Source organism: Trachurus trachurus (assembly GCF_905171665.1).
Source record: "Trachurus trachurus genome assembly, chromosome: 10".
NCBI classification, from domain to species: domain Eukaryota; kingdom Metazoa; phylum Chordata; class Actinopteri; order Carangiformes; family Carangidae; genus Trachurus; species Trachurus trachurus.
Window position 1 is genome coordinate 11268735 of NC_139894.1, and position 15783 is coordinate 11284517.

A 15783-nucleotide genomic window follows, 5' to 3' on the forward strand; every position below is an offset into this window, starting at 1 on the left:
GCCTCCGTCTGTATCTGTATCTAACGTTGAGCGTAAATGAGCCTTAACAACACGGGGAGCTCTGCTGCTCAGCCGCCTCCTCTGAGAGATCTGAGGGATGGAGGTGTGTGTGTGTGTGTGTGAGGTGTGTGTGTGCAGCTGCTGCTACTGCTCACTGCCTGTAATGTTTTATGGTGCCGGTGGTTGTGTTAGCGGCTGCAGCCTCTGCTCACTGTGCACCATTAAAAAACTATTGCTGTTTCCTCTACTGCTGTGTATTTACTGCAAAACTGATTATACCGCTCTATACTGCTGCGAGGAATCTGAGAGCAGTGTGAGTGTGTTTGTGTCAGAGAAAGACAAATGAGTTGTCTAAATGAGCAGGACCACTTTTAAAGGCTGGGCCCATTACCATCAGCTGAAATAACACACACACACACACGCACACACACATACATACAGTGTGTAAGCAGACACACACCATAATCAGTGTAAATACGCCTTGACACTCTGAGCTATTTGAATGCAGGGAAAATGTGAGATGTGTGATGTTCTCTGGGACTTAAAGGCTTTTATCGCCTATTTATTAGAAGTATCAGGGAGACGTGAAGAGAGACGACCATGATGATGATGATGATGATGATGATGATGATGGTCCCGACACTACATGCTGCCTGTTAGCTATACAGAAAATAAAAAGGTCCACCTTGTAATTTCTTTTAAATAAAGATGACAAACTCGTGTTTTTCCTTCAATTCAAAGACGTTTATATTAAAAGGAAAATCAACTGAATTAAGAGTTTTAAAGCTAAACTGTCAAATTTTAAAGACCCCGTGTTGTCTAAAAGTAGATCTCCTTGTCTTTGTTTGTCCTCACATGGAGCTCCATGGAGCATTGCACACAACCTGTATTCAGAAACCGAGCTGTTGGGACTTCCTGTGACTTTGTGATGTCACAACGGCAGGCTGTGATTTCATTGGATCACTCAGAAAAAACAGCCGGGAGCTCAATGACTAGATGTAAAAAACTACACTGAGATGGTTCTATATCCACAGATTTATCTTCTCATGGATCAACACTGGAGGAAAATATGAGATATTTCAAAAAGAAATGTCACCAGGTCCAATAATCTGAAGTCTTATTTCCACCTTTAACATTTCCGTCATATAAAGAAAACACCTGAGAGAAATAGGGGGTGAAATATTTCACACTTCTTTAAGAAAATTGATGTTTTTCTTGTGTTTTCTTCCACTTTTCACCGCGGCTTTCTGTTGTGTAATGGGACTGTTTACCTCTGCAACGTGCACCTGATGCTGCTTCTCTTTATAAACCTGGAGTCAAGAGCTTGAAAAGCTTCTCACTCTTCATATGAACCCGGCGCTTTGTTGTTGGTAAACTGGTAATTCACCCTCTCCAGAAGATCAGTGTGGGCTGCCGGTTTCTTCCCCCCACTACAGAATAGATGAGATGAAGCTGTCCTGAGCTGGTGTCAGGAGGTTGGGGAGGGGTGGAGGAGGAGGGGGAGGAGGGGGAGGAGGGGTGGTGGGGGGCAAATCAGGATGTGAGTGAGAGTTCGCTTTGATCTTTCTTTAGCAGGCCGTTAATTTAGCAGCGTTTCACAGCCGGAGGTCGGCTCAGATCCTTCTGCGATGCTCGGGTCAGGTGGAGCCGATTCTCCAGAAACCATTTGTTGTTGTTGCTCTTCTTCTTCTTCTTCTTCTTCTTCTTTGGAAGACAAAAAAATACATGTAAATAATTAATCCGGCTGCTTCCACATACATAAATCAGATCGCAGCCTGTTCGTTCGTTCGGTGGGGATGTTTTTGTTTTGTTTTGTTTTGTTTTGTGTTTTTTCCAGGAAAAGCCGTGGCAGACGCTGAGCGCTGCTGTGGAGTCGCTGTAACGTGTATATGAATTAAAGTCGTGGATTATCGTCTCTGCTCCGTGGAAAAGCAGATTCTGGTCGCACAAAGTCTTTAAACGTGAACGAGAATATCAGCTGTGGGACAGCTGTAATCGCTGTTGTGTGTCTGTGTGTGTGTGTGCATGAGTGTGTGTGACAGCTGTGCCTGTTTCTACTGTAATACCATTTCCTCTGGGCCAAATGTGTGGGTGGGTCTTTCTCCTGATGATGCTGGAGGTGTGATCATTTGGTCTTCTGTTATTCTGTGTGACTCTGTATGTGTGTGTGTGTGTGTTTTCAGCTGGGAGGGTGTGTTGTTTTGCTGCGGGGCACGTCAGCTGTCGGGATCGAACCTGTAACCTTTCTGTTGGTGGATGAGCAGCTGGCTGCTTTGAAATGAATGGGAGTCGATGGGAGACGAGCACAGTAACCCCCAGGCCTATTTTTACTTGTGTATGTGTGACTCCATGTGTGCGTGTGTGTGTGTGTGCGTGAGAAACGACCACCGACACAGCCAACACTTGTGTGTGTGTGTGTGTGTGTGTGTACTTGTGAGATAGAAATAGTGTGTGTCTGTTGGAAGCAGTGTGTGTGTGTGTGTGTGTGTGTGTGTGTGTGTGTACCACTAGTGACAGCTGTTTCAGTGTCCTCTCCACCCCAAGACACACGCACACACACACACACACATCCACGCACATACATCCCTAGCAAAGGTCAGAGCTCCGCCCCTCTAGGCCACGCTAGAGTTTCAAAACAAACTCACCCCCACCCCCCCCTCTCTCGCCCAGAGTCCCACCATTTCCCACTGCTGCAAGAGGAGGGGACAGTGTGACCCCCAGATTACACACACGCATGCACATGCACACACACACACACACACACACACACACACACACACACACACACACACACACACACACACACACACACATACACCTTCAGTGTAATAATGACACCAGATCAGACGTGTGTTGACTTTTGATCCAGATGAGCTTCAGAGTCAGGACCTTCCTCCTCCTCTTCTTCCTCACCCTCTCGTAGTTTGGGAGTGAAAAGAGCAGCGATGGAGGATGATGAGTGATTTGAGGGAGGAAGTGCAGGTCAGAGTCTGGGTCGTCGTCATTGAAGCATCAGAGCAGAGAGAGAGAGAGAGAAGGAGGGAGAGGGAGGACAAGTTTGGCTGCAGAAACAACTTCCATATTTAGCCTCAGATGAAGAGAGAGATACAGGGAGGGTGTAGAGGATGGTGGGGGAGGTCACATGATACACTTGATTGAAGGGATAGTTCAACATTTTGGCAAATTGGCCCATTGCCATAATCCCTATAGTCATAGCAGTAGGTTCTTTACCTTTAAAGCATAAGTAAGCGATCCGGTCGTTTTGGCTAATGCTGCGTTCCAGGCAGGCTTTTGAAACCGTAAATTACAGCTTCAAGTCACAACTTACGATTTTGTAGCGTACCAGGCAACCCACTCGTGTTTTTCCGTCCTGTTTTACCGGTGAAAGTCACTATAACGGCCACTCGTAACTTCCGACCGGTGAACTCGTACCAGATCGAACTGGTACAACTTCACAGGTCGGAAAAACACGAGTTACGAGTTGCCTTGAACGCACCATAACAGTCCTCGTCCCTACGTCACCACATTCACGGCGTCCCTTGGCTGCACACACAGCCCTGCATGCCGTTCTCTCTCCTCATTGGATAAAAACTGTAGGATACGAGAAATGTTTTCTCCTCGGCTCAGAGCAGAGCAGAGGGACTGACAGACCCGTGTTTCAGTCCAAACACTCTATGTAAGTGATTGCTGTCGGAAGATATAACTATTTAAGACTTATATTAACACAAATATATCACTGCTTTAATTGTCGGTGCAAGCTATTTTTAGAACAGCGGAGCAGAGCCGCAAGCTGCTCAGAGCTACGCTACGGAGGCTCATGGGATTTCTTGGTTTCCCTCATCAAACTCATCAAATCAAGAAATCCCATGAGCCTCCGTAGCGTAGCTCTGAGCAGCTCGCGGCTCTGCTCCGCCGTTCTAAAAACAGCTTGCACCAACAATTAAAGGTAAAGAACCTACTGCTATGACTATAGGGATTATGGCATTGGGCCAGTTTGCCAAAATGTTGAACTATCCCTTTAAAGTCCAACATCAGGTCTGTTGATGACGCCTCCCCCTCTGTCTCCCCCCTCATCCTCCCACCCTCTCCCTCTCTCTCTCCTCCGTCTCTCGTATTGATGTTTTGAAATGAATCCTCATCAGATAGCTGGACTCTAAACTTAGAACCGACTCTCTCTCTCTCTCTCTCTCTCTCTCTCTCTCTCTCTCTCTCTCTCTCTCTCTCTCTCTCTCTCTCTCTCTTGTAACCTCTCTCGCCCATTAGCTGCCTGCTGACCTTTCTGAACTGTGTCATGATCCTCCCTCAGACGCTCCGAGGTCTCACATGGTCAATAGGTCTTCCTGGAAAACCGTGCATCCTCAGCGGTGACCCTCGAGACCAAACCGGTGGCTATGACGATCAACTCATTACAGCTTCAAAAATCACCTCCTCCTACATGGAAATGCTGTGCTCTGATTGGCTACTGAGAACGACAACTTAACCAGTTAACGAGCAATGGAAAGACGACGGTTCTACTGGGAATGTCCCAGTAAAACCAGTGATTTTCATCTTAATTATTCAGTTCATTGATTTTTCCAACATGCGTCGTTTGTCGTGTGGCTTTTTGATTTGTTTCTTTGTCCTTGATCATCAAGTAAATCGATCTTGTCTATCTCCTGGTGTCTGGTCCGGTCTATCACCTGGACAGTTTGTTAACGAAACCTTACCAGTTTCCAAAACTTTTTTTAAATATTATTATAAGATTGATGAATGAGATGCGGAGGACCTCAGGCGGCCGTTACTCTCCATTCATTTCAGTGCAGAATAAAAATCAACTCAGAGACGTGAAAGTTGCTCGAAGAAGCTTCATCCATCAAAACCAGAGACACGTCCTCCCTCATTCCTGTCTCGCTTAGTGTTGAGGTGACGCAACTTTCTTTTTTTCTTACTTTCTTCCTTCTTTACTTCTTTCCTTTCCTTCCTTCATCCCCTCCTTTTATTCCTCCCCTCCCTCCCCCTCTCATGCTTTATCTTCCCTCCCTCTCTCTGACTCAGTGTTTTCCTCCTGTCATTCGTTCTCCTTGCGCCGCCGAGGAGTCGTGACTGGACGAACAAGGGATGGAGGGATGGATTGATGCAGCAGGGGCTCGTGGATGGATGGAGGGAGAGATGGAGGGATGGAGGGTGGGGGGATTGGACAGAGAGAGATGGGTGTGTCGTGATGCTCGGCTTCACCTCTCCGCTCTGCAGCACCGGTAGAGGGGGGGGGGAAAAGAGAAGAGGGAGGGATGGAGGAGGAGGAGGAGGAGAAAAGATGAGAAGAAAGCAAGTGGAGGGAGTTAAAGAGAAGAGGAGAAGAGGAGGGAGGGGAGAAAGAGAAGGAGGAGAGGGGGGGCAGACACGCTGAGAGCTGCATGACAATGAGACAAGACAGGACACTCAGAGTCGTGATGCAGCTGCTAGATGAGCCATTAGATCAGGTGACCCAGGTCTGGTCAGTTACCTTTTACCTGCTTCTCCTCTTCCACTTTTCCCTCCATCCTTTAATTTTATTAGTTTCTCCTCTTCTTTTTCACATCCAGCCAGTTTTCTCTCTCTCTCTCTCTCTCACCTTTTCCTCCTTCTCTCTTTCTTCTCCCTCTCCCCTCCTCATTCTCTCCTCTTGCTTGTCTTTGCTTTACTCACTCGTCTTTCTCTCCTGTTTTGTCGCTCTCTCTTCCGCCTTTCTTTTTCTCTCTCCATCTTCTCTCCCTCCTTCATCTGTGTCTTCATTAATGAAACTTGTCACTGAAACAGCTACAACACAGAAAGGCCATAAATCAACCTCAATGTGTGATCGGGCCATTTAGATTCTCCACTGATATAAAAGTGTTTAATCTGCCTGGATACAGTACCTGGGTCACGTGCACACACACACACACACACACACACACACACACACACACACACACACACACACACACACACACACACACACACACACACACACACACACACACAGCTGTAGTGGTGGTGGTGCCACCGTGTCGTGAGGTCGAAGCAAATTGAGGGTTTTAACGTCTCCTTCAGTCGAGTGTGTGTGTGTGGGAACAGGTGTGTGTTCTCCAAGCTGCTGTAACATTAGACACCTGCTGTCATTGTCTCTGTGTAAAGGACACCAATGTGCTGACTGACTCACTAACCCCCGTAGACTCTGTGTGTGTGTGTGTGTGTGTGTGTGTGTGTGTGTGTGTGTGTGTGTGTGTGTGTGCATGAGTGTGTGTGCGTGTGTGTGTGTGTGTGTGTGTGTGTGGACATTTGAGGTTATATTTTTGACATCCTGGGAAAATGCAAGTGTTAGGCAGTCATGGATATGCAGGTGTGTGTGTGTGTGTGTGTGTGTGTGTGTGTGTGTGTGCAACAGCTGCCAGTGTCGTGTCTTTGCTCCATGTGACACAGTATGACATCACAGCTGCAGCCAATCATCGATTGCATCATCAATTAATACATGTGATTGGATCTATCCACCTTTTTCCGAACGTCAAAAACGTAAGCCGGTTTTGCTCTTCCGGTGGAATTTTCTGTTTACGTTTCCATGGTTTCGGTAGTCGCGGTAAATGCATGGATTTTATTTTTTTATTTTATTTTTTTCAATGAAAATCTGTAAAGAGCATGGATCATCACACCAGCTTTTAACAATGGATATCACACAAATTTACATCCATGTTAAAAGCCAGCGTTAATAGATCCATGCATTTACTGCAACTATGACAACGACTGAAAGGTAATAAACGTACAATTCCACCGGAAGTGCAAAACCGGCTTCCGGTTTTGACCATAGATGACGTTCGGAAAAAGGTGGATTGAGTGACAGCGGATGGACTGTTTTAGAAAAAAAACAGGGAAAACCAGGGGCTGATGGGAAACGTAGTCTTAATTTGATCAGTGCTGGTGTGAGATAAGGCCTCCTTCCACCATGGTCTCTGTTGTTTACTGTAATCAAACGAAGGCGTCATAATTAATTTGGCTCCGATGAAGCGATAGCGGTCATGCTACAGTACGTGATGCTGTCTCCTGTATCCACGGTAACCCCACGTTTTTTTTGGTTGGTTGTTTTCTCCTCCACCCTGTGACCTCACGGTTCACATACACTGTAAAAAAAATTCCGTAGAATTTACGGTAAAATACTGGCAGCTGTGGTTGCCAGAATTTTACCGTAGAAAATACGGTCACAATGTATTACACATTACGGTATGCTGTTTTGGCAACCGTAAATTTCACAGTAGAGAACTGTTATTTGTTTACGGTAATTTGCTGTAAAAATAACAGTTATAATATAAACCTGTTTACGGTAAATTCTTTTAAAAATAACGGATATACTGTAAACCTAATTACAGTCCATCAGTGAAAAAACACAGTAAAACTGTAAGATATAGTACGGTATTTTATTGCAAAATTCACGGTAAAATACTGGCAGCTGTGGTTGCCAGAATTTCACCGTAAAAAATACGGTACAACACATAATGGAATTACAGTTTGTTGGCGTAGATTTTACAGTCAGAAAATGCAAATGGTAAATTATTAAGGAAATAACCAATTAAAGGACAATTCCAGGCGAATTCAACTCGGGGGTGTATTTTCATATCATTTTAGGTCTAAAAGAAGGAATCTTAAGATTTTCAGTTTAATCGCTCCTGTTTTGCGGTAGTTGCGTCTGTCCCCGCATCGCCACGGCAGCAATGAATGGGAGTGGATGTAAGTTCCGCTGTTTAGGCTGTTTCCATCCCTCAAAGCCGCAATTTTTTTCCACAGACAGCGTCAGATGGAGACTCAAACATGCACCGAGAAGTTTATTTACTTCAAGCAAGCCGACATGTTTGTAAAACTAGATCTAATTCAAAGTCTCCCAGAGTCTTGCGCGAGCCCGAAGTTGCAGTGCTGGTGTATTCAGGTGCAGTTGGAGCTATCGTTTGTGTCATAAACACAGGAATACCAACTCTTGACTTGCTTCAAGTGTACATTTTTTTCCACAGACAGCGTCAGGTGGCTACTCAAACATGCGCTGAGAAGTTTTTTTTTACTTGAAGCAAGTAAAGAGTTGATATTCCTGTGTTTATGACACAAACTGTAGCTTTCCTACTGCACCTGAACACACCGAGCACGGCAACTGGGTCTCGCGCGAGACTCCGGGAGACTTTGAATTAGATCTAGTTTTACAAACATGTCGGCTTGCTTGCTTAAATAAACTTCTCGGTGCATGTTTGAGTCGCCATCTGACGCTGTCTGCGGAAAAAATTTGCGGCTTTGAGGGCTGGAAACAGCCTAAACAGCGGAACTTACATCCACTCCCATTCATCGCTGCCGTGGCGATGCGGGAACAGACGCAACTACTGCAAAACGGGAGCGATTAAACTGAAAATCTTCAGATTCCTTCTTCTAGACCTAAAATGATAGGAAAATACACCCCCGAGTTGAATTCGCCTGGAATTGTCCTTTAAGCCCATTGTAAACCAAAGTACAGACTATAATTGATAAACTTTAAGAACCTCTCTTTGCATATACACATTCTCTGTGAAAAACAGAACTTGTCCAGTATACTCACAAGGCAGTGTTGACATCTTGAAAAGACAGTGTGTGTCCATACATATGAAGAAGGATAGTCCATGATAGAAGAAATAAACATAATGAAAAAAGGAGCCACTTGCCCTGTGTTGATCAACACTAATGAGTCACTGAGTCCAGACTTGGCTGAAGAGGGCTCTTAACATATACATGGTGTTCAAGAAACTGGAACTTAAAGCATCCAGCAGTCACCAGTTCTGCTTGAAGACTCATATATTGTCCATTTGGTGTCCACTGTAGACTGGCATGATCCTCTCTGCAGCCAGAAAACAGAAACAAAGCAAAGGTTAGATTGATGCAGTGCCTGAGCATGGTGCCTACAGAGATAAATTCAGCCTTCTGTTGTTAAACTGAGCTCCAATGAGCTATACATAGAATGAAACCAGCACTCTGGAATATAGTTTTGCAGGTCATCAGGAGTATTTCATTTATTTTATTGTATTAGTGTAAAAGGTAGAAACTGTCACTTTTCAGGACTAAATGATCATCAGTATTTGTTTCACCCTTGTCGAATTGCAGCCAAAATCCTGAATCCTGTCCGTAATACTGATTTTTTTTCTACTGTATGTTTGTATGAAGCTGTTGGCACCGTGCATTTGTGGGAGATCGATTGAGTGAAGTTTGAGTTGTGCTTGCATCTACTCATTTGCTACACTGACATAAACCATTGCTTACCTCTAATTAGCCTTGACAAGACTGGTGTTTGAGTCATTGGGTCCAGACTTGACTGAAGACAGGTGGGACAGAGTCTCATACAGACATGGTACAATGTTGAAGAAACTTTGGGCAGGTGTTGTCATCATTCCTGCTTGAAAATTCACCAGCAGTCTTCAATCAGGTGTTTACTGTGGACTGGCATGAACCTCTCTGCAACCAGACAAAGAAAGACAACAAAGAAAACATTGTTAATGATAATGATAATTATTATTATATAGCACACTGTTGCAAAGTGCTTCCTGCAGCAACAACAACAACAAACAAAACATTAATAAAAGAAGTTGGAACAGAAAAAAAAAAATGGTGAATGAAGAGTAGGTTTAAAAAATCTAATAGAAAGGCCAACCAATAAATATGATTTCAGGAGGCGCTTAAAACAGTTAACAGATTTAGCAGATCTAATAGATTGAGAGAGATTGAGGGAGAAACTGTGGAGGCTACAGCTGAAAACACACAATCCTTTGGATTTGACATTAAATCAGTGATTTTGATGTTTTTTTTAAGGATAGTTCCGAGGATTTATCCTTAAGGAACTCCAGATAATAGGGTAGTAGACATAAATGGGAGACATAATTATTGATGTGGCCATGTAAATATTTGACAGGTATGAAGAAACAAAAACATTTAGGCTAATGGCAGCACCAGTTCAGAAGCCTATCAATTTAAATGTACTCACTGAAGCTGAGTGTTGATAACGCTGAAGATGTACTGGCCATGCCACATTCCTGCAAAGTAGGCTGCCTTGCATTCTCCAGCTGCACCATGCTGAGGAGAAGGTAAAATGATTTTGTAGTGTTAAAAATGTGTACAACTAAGGATGGGATGGTTCTGTACAAATATAGTATATGTTGAACACAAAATGAACTCATGTAACACTTCAGTAATAATGATAATGGACAGAAGTAGCTACATGGATATCTGAACAAGGCAGTTTTAGGCCGGTGTATTTTCCCTCTTCCACACAAACACAGTAACACATAACTTTACCTTAACAGTAATGATGTTGGCCTCCCTTAGGAACTTCTGCACCTCCATGAGAGCAAGGCTCCTCTTCAGACCGTCTATCTCCATGTGCTAACGTTAGCTTCCACATACTTTACTCTGATTAGAAAACACAAAAACTCTGGTTACTCTCAGGTCCTGTCTCTCACGCTAGTCTCATGCTATAGTAGTCAGCGTTATTAGCTTAACGATCCACCGTTAGCGTTAGCATAACGACCGTTATCGTTATTAGCATAACAATAGACCGTTAGCTGTATTAGCATAACGGTCGTTAGCGTTAGCCTAGCCATCGTTAGCGTTAGCCTAGCTCATGTGCTAAACGGCCAAAGTAACACAAACCATGCTCATTTTTAAATACTTACAGTTCATCTGTAGCTTTTCCACGGACAGTTGGTATCGATCCAACCTGAGAAAGTCCAGTCCGATCCACCGACACTCGTTGCTGAAGCAGTCAGACTTTTTTGCAGACTGAAGCTGGGGCATTTCCATCAAAAATAAAATTAATCCACTTTACTTATGTCGTCTTTGGCTGACAACAGAGCAGCTTGGTTGTAACCAGGTTGTAACGGCGCTCCGGCCAAAAATAACGGATCTTGGTGGCGCGCAGCAAACCAACCGTTGACCCAACAAATGGGTTACTATGGTTACTGCTGGGTCACCTGTGGGTCACCCAAGCCAGAGCTGACTCAAGCTTCTTCTTTTTTTCCTTTTTTCTTTCTTTTTTTTTTTTACTGTGTGTAGGTATGTTATGGAGACTACATGTTTGTACAATAGAGATGTTTGTATTTTAAAAAAATATATATTTATGTCTAAACTATTTTGCACATTTATTCTGAAATATATGTTACATATAGGCTATTACATGTTATTTTGACTTAGTATCTTAATCTTATCTTAATTCTGTTTTGACAACATGTAGTTTTTCTATTGCATTAAGTGCTTCACATCGACCCGAACAATGCCCACGTGACCACAGCCTGTCCTGATACCATACTTTTTAACATTCTACTTTCTATAGAAATGATGGTATGATTTAATGGTTGTGTACCGTAAATTTAAACGTAAACACCAGCAAAATCTGTAATTCAGACAGAATGATACCGTCAATTTTACGGTAATTACACGCTTGTGACATTATGGTATTTTACCGTGAATTTTGCGAACTTTTTACAACATTCACAGTAAAATTCCATATTTTCTACTTAGTAAGACCGTAAAATTTAAAGTTATTTACTGTATCTTGATTTACGGTAATTCAGTGTATTTACTACAGTGATATACTATTTTTGATTTTACGGTATTTTACTGTTGCTATTTGACAGTTTTTTACCGTAATTTCTACGGACATTTCTTACAGTGTACTGAGTTGTGCTTATCTACACGTTTCCAAGAAATCTTACAACGACCTTGGGAAGCCACCAGTGTGTGTGTGTCTGTGTGTCTGAGTCTGTGTGTGTAAGTGTGTGTGTGTGTGTGTGTGTGTGTGTGTGTGTGTGTGTGTGTGTGTGTGTGTGTGTGAGTTGTCAAGCTGTGATAAGCTTTTCTATTAGTTACAGCTAGCTAGGCCCACCCAGCTGAAGGGGAACACAGAACCATTACAATTAAATTGAGACTATAGGATTTACCCGCACAAATGGGCTTTTTGGATCACTGATAGTGTGTGTGTGTGTGTGTGTGTGTGTGTGTGTGTGTGTGTGTGTGTCTGTGTGTGTGTTTTACCCATAAGTCTGTGTTTTCTCCTGAGCTTGGTGTTTGTTCCTATGTGTGTTAGCAGGACAGTGTCTCTTATTTATTCAGAGATGAATTGGTATTTTTAACATGTGCACGTGTAGTGTAGCAGCCTATGTCGCTGATGCTTTTCTGTGTGTGTCTGTGTGTGTGTGTGTGTGTGTGTGTGTGTGTGTGTGTGTGTGTGTGTGTGTGTGTGTGTGTGTGCTTGTGTGTGTGCGTGCTTGTGCTTGCTAGGCATCACATTACCGCACAGTAATGAGAAGTCAGTTTGCCCGGTGACCAATCTTCACGACGCAGCTCCACACTATAATCTGCAGACTGCAACTGCAGAGAAATCACAATCAGCTGCTATTTGTCTTGCAAACACACACACACAGACACACACACTGGTTTGTTTATGTTTTTGTGCGAGCCGCAAACAGGATGTGATTAGGCATGTAATTAGCTGTGAGCGTGAAGGTTTTCTTCAGGTTTATGGTTTTGTTTAGACGGTGTAAGGGAGACGCTCCGATGGGCGAGAGACATAGAAACACACAGGGAGAAACAGAGAGGGAGAGAGAGAGAGAGAGAGGGAGCATCTGCATTTTGCTGATTGACTGTGATTGGTCACTCTGCGGAGTCTGATCCGTCAGCTTCAGCACCGCGGTCCGTCTCCTCTCACTGTCGACCTAATCAGGAATTGATCGGCTGATCGGCTCGTTGTAAACTGATTGACTGACTGACAGGTGGTTGAAGAGACAAGAGCTTCTCTCTCCTTCTTCTTCTTCACCTGCTGAGTCAAACAATCCTCCAACTTTGGCCTTTTGTCCCTTCTTGCTTCCTGTAGCTTCACATTCCCCTTCCTGTTATTGTTTTTTTACATAGTGCTGAACTGGATGTATGTTGAACGACCGACCCCCACCTTTACAACAAATTAAACATTTTTTTAATGAAAATTCATCATAAATCCCAATTAATGTCTTTGATTGGAGCATATGGACACATTTTAGTTTGTACAAAGGGGGAAAAGAGAAGAAATAAAGAACACGGCCTACAGATGCTGTTGAGCTTATTGGCTCACTGGGAGAGGAGGGGGGTCCCTCGTTTCCCTCCCTCCTCCCTGTGTCAGATTTCCTCTCTGGTGTCTGGGCTGTTGGAGGCTCTGAAGGTAAAAGGTGATGATGATGTCATGCCAGTGATCACACCTGTCACCACCGTTTTGCAGGATTTCACCGCCGTTAAAAGGTAAAAAAGAAAAAAAGAAAAACATCCCTCATGGGAGTTCACACACGTTTGGGTCGTTCCACACACATGATCTAATTCGGCTGCTGATAATTGATTAAAGGCCACATCCACCGGTGACTCAGTGATATCATATTACACCGCTGCAGGATTGTATTTCCCCCCACAACGTCCTTGCTCTGTGCCGCCTCCCTCCTCCTCCTCCTCCTCCTCCTCCTCCTCTCTGCAGCTCTGTTTCTCTGACGTGATGCCGTCCTTTCATCAGAATAAGCAGAAAGTGTCTGAGCTGCTGCTGCTGCTGCTGCATCGTCCTTTTATTTTGCAGACGGCGTCGTTAGGAAGCAGGAAAGACGATGCACAGCAGCAGGAGAAGCAGACAGCGGGCCGAGCCGGGGTCACGGGGAGCGGAGCCAAGAGGAGGCTGGGATCCAGAGTTTTTAGGTTTACGAGTTAATTTTAATTAAAGCATCCAAATCTGACCACGAAACAGATTTAATCAGTGATGTCATGTTTCCTGCTGAATGTTAAAATGAGCAAAAGCTGATCAATCATCTCCACAAAAAATTTGAACAAATTCGAGTTTAAGAAATACTGGGAGAGACTCGCTAATGAAATGTGATTGGACGGCGGCCGGGTGGTCAAATCCGCCCGTCGGAGGAGTTTAAATGAAGGTGAAGTAATCTGATTGGCCGACCTGTCGCTGCTGAATTAAGGTCAGGTGGAGTGGTGGATTTGGAGTTTGAGGATGAGTTTGCTGTGACGCCAAAAGGCCGAGTCAAGTCCAAGTTGTGAGCAGAGATGAAGAGGAGGAGGGATTATCGGAGAGTGAAAGTCATAATTATACAACATTTAGTGCCGAGGAACTCAATTAGGTAATTTCGCTGCCAAAAAAAAAAAAATCCAAAGAATCCAGATGTTGAAGCGAAGAGTAATTTGTGAGGAATAATGAGTGTCATGCCTGGGGCCGACGGCGGCATGTGATGGGAAGGACGAGGGTCGACAAAGAGAGGGAGAGCAGGAAAATGAGCAGCGAGGCGTCGCTCGGGTCGATAGGTTTTCATGCGTTTGCCTCCTAATGAGTTCCTGAGTGAGAGTGATTGAGGAGGTTTGATGAGGACGCCTCGTCATGTGACCAAACGAGTGTGTTTCCTGTTTGATACACGCTGACCCCCGACCATAAGGCCACCTTATAACGCAAATGGAAGACGGAGCATGTGAGGTCACATGTGGTGTTCCTCGCTGTGGGAATTAGAAAATGAAGAAGAAGAGAAGGAAGGTAGGGAGGATGGGGAGAGGAAGCAGGGAGGAAAGGGAGGAAGGAAGGAAAGGAATGAAGAGAAGGAGGAGGGAGGATCAGAGACAGCTCTCCAATCCAGTCTGATGTTTAGCTGGGATCAGTGTCCAGCGCTAATTGCTAACGAAGCTATTGAGAGTGTGATCAGATACACTGATGTCACAGTGATGGATTCAGTGGTGAGGCTACAGCTCCTGAGAAAACACCTGAGGACGAGTGCAGGCTTTTATTTTTTTGTTTTTATCATGCAAATTATTGATAAACAGAGAAAAATGATTCACATAAAGAAATGAATAAGCCTGACCCGAGGTTGCGCATAGATAATGTTTGGTATTGTTGCTTAAGAAAGAAGACAGGAAGTGATGGATCTGCGTGTCACCACGGTCGCGACGCGCTGCGTTCGTCAGCACAAAGTGCCACAGGAGCTCATTTGCATTAGTTTAATAAAACAGGAAGAAACCTGAACGTACGGGACAGAGGTCAGAGCAGATCAGCTGCTCTCTGCTCTTCAGCGACTGAAAACTGATTTCCTGAACGTCAGCACTTCCTGAAACATGTCGAGCGCCTCAGTGTTGTTACATACATTAGATATAGTGATGAGGATGCACCACACACGGACTCTAATGGATTGATGGATAGGGGGGTGGATGTGGGGCTGCAGGGTGTTTTTTGGTGCAGCTGAAGGCCAAGTGCATCTGAAACGAGACGCCGTGACGGTTGAGACACCTGAGACAGGAGCAGGGTGGACGGCTGAGGGTTAAAGCCTGTTCACCGGCAATTTAATCAACAGAGACACTCGCAGGGAATTTGGAAAGTGCTTAAAGGGATTGCAAGTCCACATGTTGGAGGAGGGGAGGGGGGTTGAAGAAAAAGGACAAAGAGGACGTTCAGAGGTAGAAGAGACGGAGTGAAACAACATCTGATAATCATGTGCATCCTTTGAATGGAGACCTCAGGATTTTATTGTGAAAACTCTTTTCTTCTTTTGTTCCTTTCACTTTTTAAAATGTGAAACAAACCCCAAAACTCAGACTGTCTCTACACTCTCAGCCTCCAAACTCCCTTATTCTCCTCTTTTTTCCCATTCAATACCCAACGTTGCCCTCAATGAACCGACCAGAACTCCGCTCCTCCATCCTCCACTCCTCCACGTCGTCTCAGCTGCCACCATTGCTCTTATTTCTGAGCTCTGAATCGGCTTTCCTCCTCCGATCTCATTACCGGACCCGCCCGCCCGC

The 15783-nt window shown here is 44.4% G+C and overlaps 1 protein-coding gene and 1 long non-coding RNA gene across 2 annotated transcripts in view; one reads left to right on the forward strand and one right to left on the reverse strand.

Annotated features, from left to right (window-relative positions):
• The window catches only part of ppargc1b (peroxisome proliferator-activated receptor gamma, coactivator 1 beta), a gene marked incomplete at its 5' end in the record, with an annotated part of 101920 nt that overhangs the window by 40212 nt on the left and 45925 nt on the right, over positions 1-15783 (forward strand). The gene's annotated exons all lie outside the window — the stretch shown is intronic.
• Positions 8282-10994, reverse strand: LOC310992095. Its single transcript, XR_014595662.1, has 5 exons — positions 10662-10994; positions 10285-10398; positions 9974-10062; positions 9256-9447; positions 8282-8836 (listed from the first exon to the last, which is right to left on the reverse strand). It is a non-coding gene; the product is annotated as an uncharacterized lncRNA (long non-coding RNA).